This window comes from Siniperca chuatsi, linkage group LG9, assembly GCF_020085105.1.
Source record: "Siniperca chuatsi isolate FFG_IHB_CAS linkage group LG9, ASM2008510v1, whole genome shotgun sequence".
Classification (NCBI taxonomy): Eukaryota; Metazoa; Chordata; class Actinopteri; order Centrarchiformes; family Sinipercidae; genus Siniperca; species Siniperca chuatsi.
This window is the reverse complement of record NC_058050.1, coordinates 1771774-1791056: the sequence shown is the minus strand read 5'-3', so window position 1 is coordinate 1791056 and position 19283 is coordinate 1771774. Positions and strand designations below refer to the sequence as shown.

The 19283-nt window shown below is 39.9% G+C and overlaps 1 protein-coding gene across 1 annotated transcript in view; it reads right to left on the bottom strand.

The window, feature by feature from the left end:
- Positions 1-1349, bottom strand: part of LOC122881162 (atrial natriuretic peptide receptor 1-like) — a 105728-nt gene extending 104379 nt beyond the window's left edge. Inside the window, 1 exon segment of the mRNA XM_044206980.1 lies at positions 583-1349. The gene's annotated coding sequence lies outside the window, so the exon portion shown is untranslated.
- Between the last annotated feature and the right edge of the window lie 17934 nt (positions 1350-19283).

The following is a 19283-nucleotide window of genomic DNA, read 5'->3' as shown; positions in this document are numbered from 1 at the left end:
AAGTTTGAAAGCGTGACTCTTATTGTGATGGGGTAGGATTGTTTTACGTCACATTACTACAACATTTACATAAGTAAAGGATACTAATACAAATTCCATCACGGCTAATCATAATAACCATATTGATGACATATTTCTCTCATTACCATGTTATTCGATTTTAACAAGAAACTTCACTTTATCTTGATATTTCAAGAAGCTTTGTCATTATTACACAATGCCAACAATACCTCTTTAAAACAATACACTTTGCTCATTATAACCACACTGAATTAAAACAAGATTTTTTCTTTTTTCTGGTTGTTAGAAGTAAAGCAATGTGCATCTGTTGTTCCCCACTAAATCATCCTTCATTTTGTTACCAACATTTCAAATATAAGTACAGAATATTACAATCTCTGCTGGCACTAATAAGCCTCCATACAATAACACCAGTCTTATATTGCCATCTCCTAATGGATAGACATGCTGCTTAAAAGCATCAATTCCCTGCAGACAGAAACATGCAGTTCTCCTCTCAGATGTAAATCAATACATCTGTAAAAATGATATCACTTATACAGTGGACTGTATTCTCTGTACCTCAGCGGGTGTCTGCTTTCCTCTTCATGTTGTTTGTAAGTTTGGTGATTTTAAACGGGAGAGGCGTTAAACTATAACCACCCGTGCCAAACATGCCCGGCGCGTGCGCCCCCGCCCCCCCTGCAGGGAGTGAGCCGCGCGCGCTGTTCTCTCACTATATGACAGCAACCGTAAAATCTGTTTTTACTCCTCTGGACGGGAGAAAATGTCCAAAAATGTGTCCAGATTCACGCACGTTTTCTCGACAAACGCTTCCCGCAGCCCAACAGCTCGGTCTCGGCGCGGGCTGCTTGTCTTTCAGGGGGGTGAGCTGCAGGAGAAGTCGCGTTTTAAAAGTTTAAAAATGCGTTATAGAAAATATTCCATGATTCAAAGCCAACGTGTCCATCATCTGTCTTTCTGCATCAAACTTACGTTTAAACGTGTTCACCTGTCAAACGTCGGTGTGCTGTCACTCCTCCATGTGGTTCACAACGGGTTTAAAAACCCAAAGAGGAGCCTAAACTGAAGAGGTAATAATCCACATAATCCACAATGAGCAGAACAAGGCCAAACTGGTCAGGAGTCTAATTCAGATTAAATGCAAGGCTGGAACCCGGCAGGTAAAGTCCGATCAGAATCATTTAGAAGAGTTTACAGCCGCTCCGTAGTCCCACAGGTGAATCTTCGGCTCCCCTTCATTTAAATCCATCCGCAGGTTAATTAAAAGGTGCGATAAACTGAGTGGTGTTGCTCTGCTGCTGCTGCTGGACTGAGACACCGGACTGTCTGGGCGGAGAGCTGGGAGAGAGAGAGGGAGAGGGAGGGAGAGACGCCCAGGGGGCAGAAGGGGGGGAGGAAGGAAGGAAAGTGAGAGAGGAGAGGCGAGGAGACAGGAAAAAGGGAAAAGAGAGGAACAATTGAGGGAGATGTAAGAGATAAAGAAGAGTATAAGGTTCTCTGATGGCCTCTAGCTGCACTTTATTTCATTTTAGTTTATCACTGCAACCGATAGATAGACAGACAGATAGACAGATAGACAGACAGACAGATAGATAGATAGATAGATAGATCTGAGTATCTATAAGGAGCCTGGTTATTTGGGCGTTTGCTGAATAGATACATTTGGTATTAGCACATTTAATTAAATGATCAAAACATATCTGAAGAACATGGCAGTGGTGAGATCTTATCAGGTTTCCATACAAAACTTTAATTGCACTATTATATATCATCTTAAAGGGCTTGATTGTTGTAGAAGCCTCTTGTGACCGAGAAGTTGCATAATGACTCAGATGTGAAAGACTGTGGTGGTAAACCGTCTCTGTTTGCCTAAGTGTTCATTTTGCAAACTTGCTCGCCATTTTTTAATGTGTTTTAATAAGTTTTAGATGGGAATACAACACAAGACAGAGATATTTCACCTCTGAATCCTGTTCAATACACTGCACAGTAACCTTTGATTTAACTCATTGACTTTATTTGTCTGCACAATTAAAACGTCACAGTAAAAGACAAACAATAAGAGACCATCAATGGATACGTGCAGGGGGGGAGGAAGGAAGGAAAGTGAGAGAGGAGAGGCGAGGAGACAGGAAAAAGGGAAAGGAGAGGAACAATTGAGGGAGATGTAAGAGATCATCAATGGATAAGTGCAGGGGAGGAAGGAAGCCAAGGGGGCTCATACAAAAATCCTCCTCAGTACAAAACAAATTCAATCAAACACAATCTTAAATATCAGACAAGCAGAAAAAAGAAACATAAGAGGGAACGTGTTATCAAAAACCAGAGAAAAGACAAAGAAAAGGGCAACTAGATTTTTTTTCATGTTTTGAGTTTTAAGGACATATAACGAAGTAGTTGACTATATATTTGATTTCAAATTGTTTCAGAGATGCTGACCCCCCCCTCCCTGAATTGTTCTGACCCTGGCCAAAAACCGAGGTTAAAGTTAGTCAAACCAAACGCTGTCCTCTGCATTTGTCTGAAAACCTGCTCCATGGCATGATTCTGGTAAGTCATTTATATATCCACACCAAAGAGAAGTGGACCAAGGACGGAACCCAGTGGAACTCCTGCTAAAGAGAGATGATTTCTCACTTGTAGTTTAAAACTGCAGTGTATCACCCTACATGGATGATGTTGTGACTATCGATTCAATTCAAATGCACAGTCACTTGCATGGGTGAAAAAGAATGTGTTCTTGACGCGTATCCAGAGTGAATGGATGTCCAAAACAATGACGTGTCTTCGGTTGACCTTCCCATTTATTGCAGAATGATGATGGTTACAGACAGAAATAGATTACCGTGATGAGATGAACCTGGACGTCAAGTGATCTAGATTATTGCTGTTTATGCTATGCCATGCTCACGCTCACGGTGAGAACCATGTGTTACCGCCACCTATGCTCTATGAGACTTCCTATTCACCTGTGACCTTAAAACACCTGACTAACGTCACCTGATCACGTAATGGACCCCCTGACACTGACTGTTGTTCGCCCCGTGGACACTGCATGTTACATGAACATAAAGTCTCCAGATCTAACTCAATGCATTACCTCAATGCATGTTTTTGCAAATTTGGGGTTATTATTTTCGCACTTGCACATATTCTTCATTCTGTTAAAAACAGATAATTTTTATTGTAAATTAAAATTTTATATTCATTATTCTTGACTTTTTTTTTCTTTTCTCTTACTATGTCTATTGTGATTGTTATGCACCAAAATATCAAGGCAAATTCCTTGTATGTGATAACTTACTTGGTAATAAACCAATTTCTGAAGCTGTAATTCTATGCTAGTTACAGTTGCTCACTATAAAGGCTATAAATATCTCTTCCAGTGGACAAATCTATCATCATCGTTATATAGTATAATCATATTGCCACTATAGCATTTTTACGAAAAACAAAAGATTATAAATACTGTCATATAAATACTGTCAGTCCTCTCTCCAGTATACATAACAGCCTCTGTTTAGCTCTGTGGCTGCACAGAAGCCTGCTCAGTCCCTTTGCTCCCATTATGTTTTGCTGCCAGAAACATTTTATAGCTGCGTCAGTGCAAGCTGAGGATTATCTCGTTCCCATCATGGCTGTTCCTTGTCCAAGCGTTTCACAGATCAATAAAAACAAATGCCAACATACAATTTAAAAAGGACAGTGCTGCTTCTAACACCACTGTGTGGTCCACCAGGTGGCTTTTATACAAACTGCATTTGTAAAGAAGTTTTATGGTTTGATTCACAGACATGTCATATAATTTAAGTAACACATTTACCTTGTCTGGATAGACATCATGTCAATAATCTACTGGCTGTAGCTTAATTTTTACCTTACAGACGTAGGAGTGGTATCAATCTTCTCACCCAACTCTCGGAAAGACAGCGAGTAAGCATATTTCCTAAAATGTCAAACTATTCCTTTAATAAGTCCTGGAAACTCCTCAATGATCACAGGAATCATCGAAAAGACCCACAGACTCTTCTCAGTGACTTTCAGAACCATTTCCAGGACCCCCAGAACCTCCTCAGTGACCACTGGAAGGACCTAAAGCATCTTTTTCAATTATTTTTGTTAATGTCAACAAATCTCATGTTCAGACCCAAACCAACAGTGTGTCAGCGCGTCTCTCAGTACCATCTGACTTCCTGTCTGCGGCTCTCAGCTCCGAGCCCATTGGTTCCTGCTGAAGATGTAAATGTTTAAAAACACCTCACAGATATATAGTTACATGCTTAAAAAGGCTCAGTCATTTCAGCTGCTCGCTGGACAACAGTGCAGCTCTGCGGCTCAGAGGAAGAAGATCCATCAGGCTGTGAAACACACACAACACTCGTTAGCAGATACGTTCACTGTTGGTGTAGCTCAACACAAGAAGGAAAATCTAGAATATAACCAGACATATCCTTTAATATATGCAGTTGCTGAGGGAGGGAGACACATTTCTGAGATATAAGTGGGAGAAAGATGTTTCACACTTGTACCACCTTAAAGAAAGCTCTTTAGTGACACATTAAAAAACACTTCTGAGTAAAGTGTCAGCTTCAACAAATTTCAACTTGGAGAAGGTTTTGATGGGATTTAATTGCGTCTCCTCTTCACCTGACAGTCGGCATTTAGCTGACAGCGTTTTGTCAGGAGAAGGGATCCGGAAGGCGTTGAGATGCTGAAGAGAGCCATTAGCTTAAGGCAGAGTGGGAGTCAGCATCTCATACGTCCTCCATATAAACCCTCCACTGCCACTTCTGTTACCCATCAACACAGATTTCTGCTCTCTGAAGTGTGCTCCATGAAAACCAAAGCTCCTCTTTCCCATTAGGATCTTCGATCTTTATTTGTTTGTTTGTTGGGTAAAAAACAGACATCTCTTTTTCAGCAAGGGGTTTTTGAACAGGTTTATAAATACAAAAAATTAAATATGTCCCTGTTGATACATTTTGCACTTTAATAGTGGACACAAAGAGGAGTGATACTGAAGAGATTGCAGGGACGTAAGCATGCAACAAAGATTGTGAAAGAAACATTTTAGTTGCCAGTGGTGTGTATAAATATATATATATATATATATATATATATATATAAGCTGTTGCTGTTGATCCATTATCTGTGTTATTGAGAGTCCTCAGAGAGGGAACAGTGAGTCCTGGTGAAGGCTGTGACGTAACATCAAGTCTGCTGAAGAGAACTCGCAGCACTAATTATGTGCATGCACAGTTTGATAAACGTGTACATGAACGTGTACATACGAGTGTTTGTCTCAGCGGAGACGAAAGGAAGACGCAGCACACAAAATTCTGTTACAAATGATTGCATAGATTACAGAGGAAGTGTGCACACCATGGTAACACATTTACTACGTATGTTCTGTTTAAGATGTTGTTTTAAACAAAACGAAGCAGGTCCAAACTACACGTGGAAACCCAGTCATGACGTCTGTGAATAAAACTGTGACCTGGAACCAAAGTCAGTCCAGTTTTAAACTACAGGTCTAGAGATTATTACTCATCATTTCCATATCCCAGCACTTTATATAATTAGATGCACAAGCCCACAATGTCCACTTGACAGCAAATTAGTGTCAGTGTACTGCAGCTTTTGTGTTGACATTGATTGCATTTTGCGCTGATTGCCCCCGCTCTGAGCAGATCACACTGCGCACTTTAATGCTGCTTTCAGGTCGTTTAATAGTGGAGCCACAGATTTGTAGGGTAAAAGATAAAGTAACAGAACCAAGTAAGTAAATATAGTGGATTCTTTTGTAATTTAAGAGGATGATTTATCAGAAACTCTCTCCTGACACCTGCTGGGCTCTGTAGAGGAATGAAGTGACCCAAATGCATCCAAAGTCAGTACGGTTACAGTGCAGTGTTTGGTTTTCACTTTGAAGAAATGACTTCTAGCATGATCCCACACACTTGAAGGTGACCCGTGCCAGCTGCTGCGGGGCTGAGCTACGTGAGGTCTGTTCCTCTGAGATCCAGGCGGGACAGCGAGGCTTCGGCCTGGGCTTTGCGCCCTGCAGGACTCCGCTTACTCATGTTGACTCAGCACACCTGAGCAGACTGAGCTAAAAGAGGAATCAGAGACTCTGGATCATACAGGCCTCCTGTACATTCAGGACTGATGATGAGTATTGCATGATGTTATGCACATGATTTACATTTACTTAAACACTATATTAATTACACTTTAGATACAGTCTACTGGTAATTAACGTATTTTAACGCACTTCCTCCTGAAGGACTGCCTGCACTACATTTATCTGACAGCTGTAGTTACTGGTTACTTTGCAGATTCAGTTTTACATTCAGTATTACATTTTGTCAGATAAAAATGGATTGTTTCTCCAAAAAAAAAAATCTGTCTCTTTCCAGCCTGATGATGCAATCACTTTTAGTCATTTTGACCTTAAACGGTGGAGGACAGAGTTGCAGTTAGGACAGGAAGATGATGTAAATAGCTCTAAATTCCCAATTAATGTCTGTTACCACCCAAGGGAGCAAAGTAACATGTCACACCTGGACATTATAGCTTCATATTTTTCTTTGAATACATTTAGTGTGTCATGGTCTGGGGTTTTTGTCTTATTTCCTGTTTTATTTTGAAACCTTCTCCCTCCCTCCTGTGTCTGGTAGTTTTGCTTCCTGTCTTTGATTGCTGTGATTGTTCTCGCCTGTGTCTCGTTGTCTCCCCTACCTGAGTGTATTAAGTCTGTGTGTTTGCTGTGTTCAGTGTCAGATCGTTGTCGTACCATGTGCCCAGCGTTTGGCCCCCAGAGTCCCTCCATGTGTCCCTGCGTTACTCTGCTCCCTGGACTCTTTTTGAATTCATTCTTGGCTGAATGTTACCTGGACTCCTCAGCCGCCCTTGGTTGTTTTGCTTTCTCCTTTGGATTTGTCTTCTACTCTTGGACTACTTTTATTCTCTGCCGGCCAGTGTCCCATTAAGTTTTCAGTTTTTTTAATTAAAACTCACCAAACGGCTCCGCTTCAGTCATGATTATGTTTCAGTAATTTTACTCTCACTCTGGAAATTCAGAAGTGTATCTGTATCCATTGCCCTCTATCTTCAGGGAGATGGTTTAAATCGAGTGAGCAAATGATCCCATTTAATGATACGAGTGTCCTTTTATTTAAAGTGGGCCTTTACAGTAACTAATGTTAAAGAGACAGCTGCTGAGTCACCATAAGCAACTGGTCATGCCAGACTAAGGAAGGGTGTCGCTGCAGTGTAATAACTGAGCAAAGGTGTGTTTTATTGCTCATGAATTCAGCTTAAAAGAGGAAGATGATGATTTTTTTTTTCTTTACATCAGATGTTACATAGTCCTGCTTTAACATTAAATTAGGGTTGGATGATGAGGTTTAAATCAAAATCTTATATTAAGAATATTTTTCCAGTATTGATATACGTATATCATGTTATGGCAAATTTATGTAAAATCACAAAGTATTTAAATTGATGTTTATGAGAGACTTAATGTGTAAAACGACCTTTTAGCTTTTAGTGCCAAAAATTTAAATTTGAACAGAATTTGAAAATTTTTAACATTTATAACAATTATCAGATCACATTACGATTCCACAGAGTTGCTAAGTGATTAAAGTGACTTCTCACCCAGCCCTACATTTAATGGAATCATTTTGTCGGAAAAAAGCTCAAAGTTATCAACAAAAGAGAAAAAAAGATTCTTCTGTCACAGGACATCACATCAGTTTAACCGGCTACCACAGGTACTCATCACAGAAACATACAGTAATTATCTGGACTGTGCATGAGACAGAGGGTAACCATGGTAACGCATCAGCTGTGTGAGGGTTCGGCCCGTCATGCTAATTTTCACGTCAACATGTAAATGTTCTGTGGCAGCCGAGCTGACGATCGCCTCGGTCATCGTCTGTGGATCCCTGATCTCATGAGGGAGGTCAGAGGTCAGAGGTCAGGAGTTTGGGCTGAAGTGTTGCTGAAAGGCACTGAGGCAGGACGAACGCTTCCGACACAGGAGGATTTCAGAAGTCAGTCTGCCTTTTCAGTGGGATTTCTGCATACTTGAAATAATTAGTCAACTGATCAATTAGTTAAATCACATAAAAGTTGATAAAACAAACCAATTTAACAAGTTTTGACATTTCTCAATTAGAAACTACCAGAAAATTGCTTGTGGCACCATTTTTTGGTGTTTCTGTTTCTTGTTTTCTGTATCACTGATGAAAACAAACACCGTCTGTGTTCTTGGTGGTTTTGGAGGCAATTTGACAAAATCACTAAAAGTTTCACAACAAGATAATTTGACCATAGAGATTGTTTTTTTTTTTAAACTGGTACAAACTGCAATTTGCAACCAATTTGGATCCCTTCCTGACATTTCATATGTGATAAATCCACATATTTGGGCACATGATTTTCAAAATTTAAGACAACACATGTGATAACATCAATTTCACATGCAATATCGCATATGAAACACATTTTACATATGATAAATTCACATAAAAGGCATGTGCTTTATCACACATGAAACAATTTCACATGTGCTTTTTACTTTTTGTCTTCCTAAATTGTAACATTATATATAATAATAATAATAATAATAATAATAATAATATCTTAATTGGGAACCAAACATCGAAGGGAGACATGAAAATCATAAAGTATAAACTGCTGGGATGACTCTGACATGATCTAAACAGTAAAGGGCCTGATGGAAAACTGCAGAGTGGAAGCAAAACATCAATAATGGATTTCCTTCCAGATGTCTGCAGCTTCAACTGGAAACTACTTCCTGTACAACACACATTAGATTCATTATGTACAGATTAATATTGTAGTGAGTCTTACCTTGAATTGGTGCTGGCATCGTTAAGCTGCTCAGAGACGTGTTCAATAACAGGGCTGGGAAATATATCTGTATCTCAGCGGAGGAGGAAGTACTCAGATCCTTTACTGCAGTAAAAGTACTAACACCACACTGAAAATACTCCACTGCAGGTAAAAGTCCTGCATCCAAACCTCACTGCAGTAAAAGTATGAAGTATAATCAGCTAAAGTTACTTAAAGTGTGACAGTGAGAGTCGTCCCTGTGCAGTAAAACGCTTCGTGTAATAAACGTGTTTTATTATATCTGATGTTTCTGGATTCATATTCCTGCTGCATTAATGTGTGTGTTGCATTTTACTGCTGCAGATGTTTCAGGCTGAGCTCATTTTAACTGCTTTATATACTGTTGGGCAGTTTAACCTGCAGCAATGCATCATGGTCTATAAGATCATCACGTGTTTGCAGCGTCGCCGTCCTGTGAGAACCACGTATCTCTGAGAAGTCTCCCTGAGCTCAGAGTAACAGCCTGTTTTCAGCTCTGTGACGATGCGTTTCCCAGCTGATCCGAGGGGGGGTTAAAGAGTTTATTCAGCTTCAGGAGGAGGAGAGTTTCCTCAGCACATGAAGGAAACTCTTCATCCTTCAGCTCGTCACAGACACCTGGAGATACGAGGTTTCCACTGGACAGGAAGGGTGTGTAAAATTATAATCTGACAAGTAACTAAAGCTGTCAGACAGAGTAAAAAGTACAATATTTGCCTCTGAGATGTAGCGGAGTAGAAGTAGAAAGGTGCATAAAATGGAAATACCTAAGTAAAGTACTTCGAAAGTACAGTACTTGAGTAAATGTACCACTGCTGTATCTGCGTATCAATAGTATTTTTTTCCCCATTTTATATATCATGATCCACACTTTTGTTGTTGTTTAAAGTGACACGACAGATCGATTTCTCTCAAAGTGGCTGGTGGAAAAAAATGAGCTGGAATTTGTCAAAAACATAAAAAAAACTGTCTGAAGAAACTGCAGAGAGTGAACGCTGGATTCATCCAAGCAGATGTAAGAAGGATTCATGCACTATCAAACTAAACACCCTTCACCTTTAAACTCCATTAATTTACCCATTCATAGTAATGAAGGTATTGTTAACAGAACTTCGAGAGAATAGTTAATGGATAAATTAACAGATTTAAGTATGTTATGGTATTTTAATGGGATCAAATGCATTGTTTAACAGTTTAAACACGTGCCACCGAACTGCAACGCTGCTGGTTCAATTCCAGTCGGTGACATTTGCTGCATGTCTTACTGCCCTCTCTGTCCCCCATTTCCTGTCTGCATTCTTCATTGTCCAATAAAATAAAAAGGCAAAAAACTTTTTTTTTTTTTTTTTTAAATCACATAATGAAAGCGTCCCTCAGTTTAAACCTTCATAGAACTTAATATTTCAATTAGGGTGAAAATTCAGCTTCTCTTATAAACCTCTTTAAAAAAGGTGGAGGTCATCATTTTAAATTACCTTAGTAATCCATTGATTTATCAAATAATTAACCCGAATTTTGGTGAGACTCCATCAACGTTTTTAAGTTTTTACCCCTTAAAAATACCCTAATCCAAAAAACCCTTCACTATATTACAAACCATTTATTTAGCCGTTAATTTACTTTTAAATCTGGGGTAAAGCTATTAAATATTTCACTCCTGAACAAGAATCCATTAAAAGATCATTTATTTGCACCTGAAAATATTTCAGACCCTTAACATTAACCAAAATCCCAACCTTAACAAAACCGTACACTGATAATTAATGGATTCAAAAAATCTAAAAAAATCCAATTATTTTGTAAATGAAGGGGAAAGTCACGCACTTCTTAAAATCTACTTAATTTGTTAATTGAGGATTTTTAAAAATGAAGGTGCTTGTAAGATGTTTCGTTTTCACCTTTTCAAATTAAAAGACAAATGGAGGGACCTCTACTGAACACCTTGATGTAGATGAAGGTGTTTGGTGTGTTTTCAGAGGTGAACAAAAAAGGAATTAATGGTGTTTTTAAAAAAGGGATTGTCGCGTCTGTCAAACTTCAGTGAGTGAAGAAGAAATCGTGAACTGACTTTCCGTAGATGAATAAACATTTAAAACCTGTAGTATCGCCGTGAACATACATACGCAGACGTTGAAGTGTCCCTTTGACGCCATCCTGACAGTAATCACCTTCACTGCTGATCTGCTCTCATCCAGGCCTCCACACCTCCGCCTGCTAAATGCCAGAGAGATGGAGAGATGGCAGCGTTTGTGACTCACAGGTCCCTGGATGTCTGTAGATTATCTGTCCACAGCTGCCATGGCAACACAACAGTAACCCTTCCCCACACTGTCCTCCAGATTACCCCCGGTACAGTAGGCTGCTGAAATGCAGTCAGTGTCTGTCAGATAAACTCCAGGTACAGTCGATCTCTGAGTCTGAGGACAGGGAGGGAAATAATAAATACATTAAAAATAATAATTCACAAATGTCAAGTTTCGGATGTTAAAATGTCTCCATCCAACCTTTTCACCTGAAGGTTTCTTTTCCCGTTTTAGTTACAGGTTAAGTTTAAAATATTATGATATGGGTTAGGTGAAGGAAAAGTTTAACATTTTGGAAACACACTCAGTCTCTTTCTTTGGGTGCATGATTACGATCAGCTTAAAACGGCTAAATTATGCAATTTTTGTGGATATCCAGTCAGTGTTGATGGTAAATGTAGTTCATTTAAGCAATAAATTCCTCAGTGCGTGCTGAGAAAGCTGAGTTCTCCTCAGCGGCACTGCCAGCAGAGCAGTGCCTACATGTACCAGGATGCATTGCGTGCAAACTTCTGACGCCCACGCTCACCCAGCGGGCTTCCATATAGAAAAAGAAAGACAACATACAGTTGAACAATGCAAATTCCACATTGGGATTTAAAATAATAAAAATAATAGGAATAATAATCCTAATAATAGTAATAAAATATGTTTAAAAATCTATAATAATAATAATAATAATAATAATAATAGTTTTTGAGCAGGAACATGGGGGCAATAGGTGCCTTGCAATAGATCAGACTCTGCAGCTCCAGAGACTGAGTAGCCAGTGATGTCACTGTCCTGTCAAATGACAGCGCTGGATGCAGGGAGAACTACTTGGCTAACTCACTTTTCTCTGGCAATATACAGTAGCACTCACCGAGGAATTTATTGCTTCAACTGACTACATTTACCATCAACACTGACCGGACAGCCACATAAAAAATAATGCTGAATTTTCAGTTTTCAGTTTTAAACCTAGTTATAATTCTAATTTGAGGGCTACTGTGATCTATTTATTAAATATTTGGGTGCCTTTAAAGCCCTCCTGACAACAACACATGAACGCACTGGAAACTTAAGCTTAATTTGAATGTCTACACGGTTAGTCCAACTCTGAAAACATTCCTCCTAATAGAGCACACGTAATCCAACTGAAATGTCCAAAAAACTAAAATGGAATATATATATATATATATATATATATATATATCCTCCCTTCAAAATACAAAAATATAACTCAGGAACAGCAATGCGAGGCAAACCCCCCCCAAAAGAATCAAACTCACCAGAACTGGGAATCGGTTGTCCGGCCTAGAGTTGATCTGCAGTCCTCTGCTTAATCTTAATCCTCACTTCTCACTGAACTCCTTTTAACTTCACATGGCTGAGGCAGGCTTGTTATCCAGGCCCCGCCCCCTTACACCTGTGAACCAGGAGCACTAGATCACCTGACCAGTGTTTAGCTACAGGAAACTATACATGGCAACAAAGTAAAAGCACGGGTGACACCAGAGGTTTAGCACCTTGTAAGGACTTTTAGTATTAATCCATTTCATTTAAATATATACTCTTCCCCTCACACTTGTGGCGGTTAACACAACACATCAGACTAAAACATGACATTTAGTTTTAAAAGAGTCCTAATTTTCTGTGAGACCAGGCTGCAAATTCTATGTTATTAAAGGGGACTAATGAAGCTTTAATAAATCATCAAGTCTCTCCATGTGTATGTGGTCATGTTGATATCATGAGCACATTTATCTGTCTAGTATCCACGTATCATCCATCCATCTTTAATCAGCAGTGTAACTGTGTCTTTGCTGTATTTTGCTCCTCTGTGTGTCGTTGCCATTTGAACAGGAAGTGGAAGTGACCCCCTTCAGGTTCTTCTTGTCAATTATTCAACAGAAAAGGATCTAAATATTCAAAAAGCCGTGGGTTTGCTCACCATGTGCAGAGGAACACGCCAGCCGGTCTGACGGATTAACTGTGTTTTATGAAGTGAAGCCTCAGCAGGTCTGATTTACAATTTTCTCCAGAGCATCACTGTGAAAAAAATCTACTGGGAACTGGATGAGATTTTAAGATTTTACTACCTGTAAGTCCTGTGTGGTGAGGTCTGTGAATTAGTGTCTTCTTCTTAGTCTGTGTGGTGGTTCAACATGTTGTTTTCTACACAAACTAATACAACATTCCGACAGAGGCTTCTTGAAAAACCAGGGACAGAATTTGTTTATTTCATTTTTTATTGGTGGACATGTTTAGCTGTTCAACAATCTTCACTATCGACAGACAAACAGGAGTTTAAATGTTTAAATGCGAGTCATCAGGTCTCTTTAGCACCTCCACATTTCAGGGACAGGAGCAGATTTGACTCTCTGTTTGGTTTGGATCAGTCTGACATCAGAAGTTAATCGGATATCCACAAAACAATCCTGTCTGTCTGATTTTGCCTGCTCCCTCTTGGACTCATTTGCCTGTCTGATCTATAATTGCAATGCATCTATTGCCCTCATGTTCCTGCTCAACAACTGCTACTATTATTATTATTTTTAGTCTTTTTATTATCATTATCATTCCCATCATTATTGCCTGTTTGGACTGCTCACCTTGTTTGGTTTTTTTATCTGTGCCTACCTGACTACCATGTAAGCCTTGTGTCTATTAAACCAGTGATCTGCGCCTGCCCTGCCTACGTGTCTGTATTTTGGGTCCTACTCCTCGTTTCCTGCTCGGCAGGATTAAGAATTAAGATGTCATCTTTTTGTCCCAGAACCATTAATCCGTTGCAAACAAACAGATCGACTCACAGAAATAACAACAATAAATGACATCCTTTCACAAATGGAAAGTTTATTGCATATGTATGAATTGCTCAATTCAATGCACTCAGGGGTTTTGCTGTTACAACCTTACTAGCTTTAGTTACTTTACAGATCACGGTGTTTCATCCCCTTCCTGTCCAGTGGAAACCACGTATCTCCAGGTGTTTGTGACGAGCTGAAGGATGAAGAGTTTCCTTCATGTGCTGAGGAAACTCTCCTCCTCCTGAAGCTGAATAAACTCTTTAACCCCCCCTCGGATCAGCTGGGAAACGCATCGTCGCAGAGCTGAAAACAGGCTGTTTCTCTGAGCTCAGGAAGACTTTTCAGAGATACGTGGTTCTCACAGGACGGCGACGCCTCAAACACGTGATGATCTTATAGACCATGATGCATTGCTGCAGGTTAAACTACCCAACAGTATATAAAGCAGTTAAAATGAGCTCAACCTGAAACATCTGCAGCAGTAAAATGCAACACACACATGAATGCAGCAGGAATATGAATCCAGAAACATCAGATATAATAAAACACTGACAGGAAGCGTTTTACTGCACAGGGACGACTTTTAGCTGATAATACTTCATACTTTTACTGCAGTGAGGTTTTGGATGCAGGACTTTTACCTGCAGTGGAGTATTTTCACAGAGTGTGTTAGTACTTCTTCCACCAATGGTCACCAACAAAGCAAACATGATTTTTAATTAAAGAGCTAAAACATGCAAACACACTATGGTTATTTAACTTGTTCCTTCACATATAATATGGAAAATAATTCGTAATATAACAAATATTACTGGCGGAGAGTGTGAAGAGCAGTAAGAGGAGGGAGGTGAGCTGCAGACAGGAAAGAGAGAAATCAAACAGCCGTAATAATAAAGAGAAGACTCGCACTGCTGAACCCATTAACACCCAGAGCTCATTAACAGTAACCACACTGGACTCCCAGCAAACACACCGACACAACACAGAGCAAACACACGGCAGCTGCTTAATGTCACTCCATGAAAACCAGCTTCAGTTGTAGGTTAATAACACAGCAGAGAAAAACATCTTTGACCCGCCTGCCCGATCACATACAATACGAATAAAGATTCATCTTCAAATGGTGATCTTTCTGTGGTCCGTCATCGCCGCAGCCTCGTGTGGTGGAATGTAACTAAGTACTGTACTCAAGTACAAACCCGAGGTACCTGTACTCCACTCGAGTCTTTTCTTTTCGCCACATCTCAGAGGGAAACACTCTTTACTCCACTACAATTATTTGACAGATTTAATTTGTTATCCAAGTTTAGCTTTTCGTATGTTTCGCATGCAAAAGAGCTTATAAAATATGATGCTGTGTTAGAGATGAAACTACCCAACAGTATATACAAAGGATTGGTTGATTAATTGAAAATATATTCTTTTGATAATCGTTTGTCATTTTTAATTAAAAAAAACCACTCAGCTTCTCAGATGTGCAGATCTGCTGCTTTTCCTCTGAATGACTGTAATAACTGTGATGTTTGTTAATGATGTCATCGAATATATAACAGCACAGCAGCCACAGGGACGCTTCACTGCTTTAATACTTTAAGGGCTTTTTCCTGGTTTACACTCACACACTTTTACTGAAGTTACATTTTCACTGCAGGACTTTTACTGTACCAGAGTATTTTCACAGTGTGGTATTGCTACGTTTACAAAGACAGACAAGATTTTGGGCTATTTTGCTTCCGTAACATGTCTTCTTTCAGACTAGTGAAAGAAAACAGAGGGGTTTGTTCATAGATGATTCATAGCCTGATTTATATAACATTTTATTCCTGAAAACATGGCGAAACTTGCTCTTTTTTCTGGCTGTTGACAGTATTTTCTCATTTATGGAGTTATATAAACAGTTCCCTCTGTAAAAACCTTTGACTCTAATATGTCGACAAAATGAAACATGAATTTTGAACCTGGCTTTCTCCACTGTTGAAATGAGCACATTTTAATTAGATAATCCTTCATTTGCATATTTAAACACAACATTTCAGAGAACTTGTAATACAAAAAATAATTGTCTTAATGTGAGTAATCAACTGGGGACGTTTCATGGTGATAGCTATTAGTTTAAAAAGTAGTGTCTAAAACATTATGTTTGATTGGAAATAACAAAATAAAGTTATCCTGGATCCCCTTCAGTTCGCCTACCAGCCCCGACTGGGAGTTGAGGACGCCATCATCTACCTGCTTAACCGCATCCACACCCACCTGGACAGGCCGGCAAGCACGGTGAGGATCATGTTTTTGATTTCTCCAGTGCTTTTAACACCATCCGGCCTGCCCTGCTGGGAGAGAAGCTGGCAGCGATGCAGGTGGACGCCCCCTTGTGTCCTGGATTGTGGACTACCTGACTGGCAGACCACAGCATGTGCGGCTGCAGCACTGTGTGTCAGACAGCGTGGTCAGCAACACTGGGGCCCTCAGGGGACTGTCCTCTCTCCTTCCTCTTCACCATCTACACCACAGACTTCAGCTACCACACAGAGTCCTGCCACCTTCAGAAGGTTTCTAATGATGGTGGGATGTGTCAGCGGTGGTGATGAGACGGAGTACAGGGCTGTGGTGGGTAACTTTGTTTCATGGTGAGCAGAACCATCTGCAGCTCAATGCAACAAAGTCAAAGGAGCTGATTGTGGATCTACGGAGGGCCAAGGCACCAGTGACCCCGGTTTCCATCCAGGGGTCAGTGTGGACATTGTGGAGGACTACAAGTACCTGGGAGTACACTTGGATAATAAACTGGACTGGACCAGGAACACTCAGGCTGTTTACAGGAAGGGCCAGAGCCGCCTCTGTTTCCTGAGGAGGCTGAGGTCCTTCAACATCTGCCGGACAATGCTGAAGATGTTCTATGAGTCTGTGGTGGCCAGTGCTATCCTGTATGCTGTTGCATGCTGGGGCAGCAGGTTAAAGGTAGCGGACGCAAACAGACTGAACAAACTGATCCGTAAGGCCAGTAACATTGTGGGGTGGAGCTGGACTCTCTGGCGGTGGTGTCAGAGAGGAGGATGCTGGCCAAACTACACGCCATCTTGGACAGTGTCTCCCACCCGCTCCATGACGTGCTGGCTAAACAAAGGAGCACCTTCAGTGGAAGACTCATCCCACCAAAGAGCACCACAGAGCGCCACAGGAAGTCATTCCTGCCTGTGGCCATCAAACTATTTAACTCCTCCTCTAAGGATTAGTCTGTTTGACCCTAGGTCACTAAACTGGACATTGAGCATTACATCTTAATAATAATTGTGCAATATTCTGTTTACTACTCAAGTGCAATATTAGTTTTCCCTTGCTAGTTTTTCTTATTACTGTTACGGATATACCTCAATTACTCTCGACAGTACATGCACCTCCGCTTTTACTATTATTTATTACATAATTAGTGACATTGTATTTATACTGTACTTCACCATCTACCAGTAAACCCACTTGGTACTCGACACTTAGTTTATCTTATACTTATACCAACATGTTACTTAATTTATTTCTGACCTGTTTATAGTTTAAATTATCGTTTTCTCCTGTGTGCACTGACGTAAAGAAGAACTACTGGAACAAAGAGTTTTCTCTACGGGGATCAATAAAGTATTTCTGATTCTGATTCTGATTCTGATCAGATCATTTATCATGTTATTAAAACCCATCATGAAATGAATCAGGTTCAGTGCGACAGGATGGAGGACGAAGATTAAGATGTTGTTAAATCTGAGATGATGGAGCCCCTCAAATAAAAATGAAAGTAAAAATAACTAAAATAAAACGAAACAAGCCTTTCTGGTTGGTCTCTCGTTTTCTTCCAGGGCTGCGTTACTCATAAGCAGACACCACTGATCAGGTTTAAAAGCCTTAATTTAATTTGTGGAAATGTTAATTCAGAAGACCAGACCACCACAACAAAGAGGATGCTGCATCAGTCTGATATTTTCAACCATGAGGCCAAAACAGAGCATTCAGTACCCCTTTTACATGTTGACTCAGACAGACATGGACATTTCCCTGTAATGCTTCAAACTGATCACTAATTGTTAAAGGAGTCTTCTCAACGTTCAGCAGAAAATACTGTGCCCTTCAGTTAACACTTTAAAATGCCAACGCTCAGCTGCAACACCTGAGAGTTCACAAGAACAAACAGGTGTGGCTCCTGTGCACTGAATTTTAAACGGGGGCTCAAAAACTACAATGTGTTTATTCCCCTAAAACTAACGCAGCGGAAGGAATCGTTCATCGATCACTTTGGTGAATTATATTTACAGCTGAGCTCTCTGTTTTAAGGGACCTGCTAATCAACGGGGAAACAGTTGCACCTGTATAACTGCGAGACGATCCACAAAACAAGAAATAACTGAACATAAATGAAATGAAATTAAAGAGTCAAAATAAAAGGTTAGAAAGACAGAAAAGAGGGGGAGATTACTCTGATACCTGACTTATCTCACTGGGCAGTGAGGGCTCAGAATTAAGTCGCACTGACAAACCAGTGTGTCTCCACCTTGTGGTGAAATGGAGGGAAAAGAACAGGTTTGGTTGTGACACCAAATAAACTTACAGGGCTGTACAAAATCATGGAAGCACCGATGTGACGCTGCAGTTCAGAGCGACCTTATACTTCCTGTGTTGTGCCTTGTATTATATGCTTCATCCATCCATTTTATACATTGATGTGGTTTTTATTTCCACAGTTAATGATTAAAAAAACCTTTGGCTGCTGTTCTTTTTGATTATTCTTTATTTTGTTCTTGACTTGTTTGTAGCTTTCTTTGTTTCTCTCTCAGTCTTTGCTGTGCTCTAGTTTTCTGTTTGTTAGATGTTAAAGCGCTCTTTGTACAGCGACAACTGTTCTTCTGATATCTTCATATAATTAAGAGAATCATATTAATGCACTGTGACTGAAGTGCAGTAAATTACAGTATATTGTTCCTACATTCATGGAAACTAACACTATTGATCCAAATAATCCAGAGTTTCATCACCTTAGTTTGTTGGGTCTGTATTTGTGTGGTGTTTGACATTTCTAAATGCTGTTATTTGTCACTATATGTTGCGAAGGTTGTTACTGTTCAAGCATTTCCATTTTCATTTCAACCATTTACCCCCAAAATTCTGACATTTCTCAATAGTGAAGGTTGTGTAATATTTGGAAACTACAGCATTACAACTGTCTACCACTGCTGCCTTCAAGTGCCATCAGAAATATCAGAAATATCTGAACTATGAG